The sequence below is a fragment of the Suricata suricatta genome, chromosome 15 (assembly GCF_006229205.1).
Source record: "Suricata suricatta isolate VVHF042 chromosome 15, meerkat_22Aug2017_6uvM2_HiC, whole genome shotgun sequence".
NCBI classification, from domain to species: Eukaryota; Metazoa; Chordata; class Mammalia; order Carnivora; family Herpestidae; genus Suricata; species Suricata suricatta.
Genome location: NC_043714.1, coordinates 61,202,256 through 61,203,929, shown reverse-complemented (window position 1 = coordinate 61,203,929; position 1,674 = coordinate 61,202,256).

Sequence of the window (1,674 nt, the reverse complement as noted above, 5' to 3'; positions counted from 1 at the left end):
GATCAAGATGTGGTATATATACACAATGGAGTACTAAATGGCAATGAGAAAGAATGAAATCTGGCCATTTCTAGGAAAGTGGATGGACCTCAAGGGTGTCATGCTAAGCGAAATAAGTCAGGCAGAGAAGAACAGATACCATATGTTTACACTCATAGGTTTAACAGGAAAACAGGAGAAACCTAATGGGGGACCAGGGGGAGGGGAAGAGGGAAAGAGAGTTGGGGAGAGAGAGGGATGCAAAACTTGAGAGACTATTGAATGCTGAAAATGAACTGAGGGTTGAAGGGGAAGGGGGAGGGGGAAAAGAGGTGGTGGTGATGGAGGAAGGCACTTGTGGGGAAGAGCACTGGGTGTTGTATGGAAACTAATTTGACAATAAACTATTTTAAAAAATGTCTGTTTTATATTTCTTACTCCTCTCTTTCCCCTGTATCAGTTAACCATGGCAATAACTATGTTACTAAGCAACTCATAAATTAAGATCCCAAATATTTCAAAATTTAAAACCACATACATACATGCTACACACCAATCTTATTTTAGTTTCTTGGAGGAAGTGGTTCTTGAGGTAGTTTTCAAAGTTTATATTCATGTTTAGATGGAACTTCGTAGATTGTCATATTTTACTATAAGTATGTCAGTATGTTCCAATTTGAATTCTTAATTTTTTTGATATTTTATTTATTTTTTTTTTGAGAGAGAGAGACAGAGTACAATCTGCAGAGGGACAGGGAAAGAGGGAAGTACAGAATCCAAAGCAGGCTCCAGACTCTGAGCTGTCAGCACAGAACCTGAAGTGGGGCTCAAACTCATGAACTGCAAGATCATGACCTGAGGCAAAGTTGGATACTTAGTTGATTAAGCCACCCAGGTGACCCTGAGCTCTTAATTTTTAATTTCCAACCTAATAATCTTTCAGAATTACACTAACAAGAGCAAGAACATCAGTCAGAAAGTGTGTACTATGCTTTGAAATGAAATAAACAGAAAAAATTCTTCATCAAAGTTCCCTGGTCTTCATAGGGCCCTTTTGTTGCCATAGGATAGGAGATAAATCTTGTGGTTTCAAAGATGTGTGGGAGGTGGACTCACTGATTCCAGAAAGAGGGATAGTAACGGTAGAGAAAGAACCTCTCCACCTCAAATGTTTGGAAACATTTTTTAATGTTTTATTTATTTTTGAGATAGAGAGACAGAGCATGAGTGGGAGAGGGGCAGAGAGAGAGACACACACAGAATCTGAAGCAGACTCCAGGATCTAAGTTGTAGGCAGCTGTGGGCACAGAGCCCGATTCAGGGCTTGTACTCATGAACTGTGAGATCATGACCTGAGCCACTTAACCAACTGAGTCACCCAGGTGCCTCTCAAGTAGTTGGAATTTTGTCAGTCCAGGTTGGGACCAACTCATGAGAAGCTTCAAAGATATGAGCAAGAAGAAATGGGTTTATTTTTAGTACATAACTGTCCTCCAAGCAAAACAATTCTCCTGCAGGGTTAGGTAGAATACTGGTTTGTGCCATAGATTCAGAACTATGAGAACTCTTATTTTTAAATATTTGTGATTTTTATGATATTTATGAAATGAGTTACCATATTCTTCAGTCAATTATACGAGCTTTCTTACACAGCTTGTAGTGATTGAACATTGTGGGGGAAGGGCTGCAACTGTT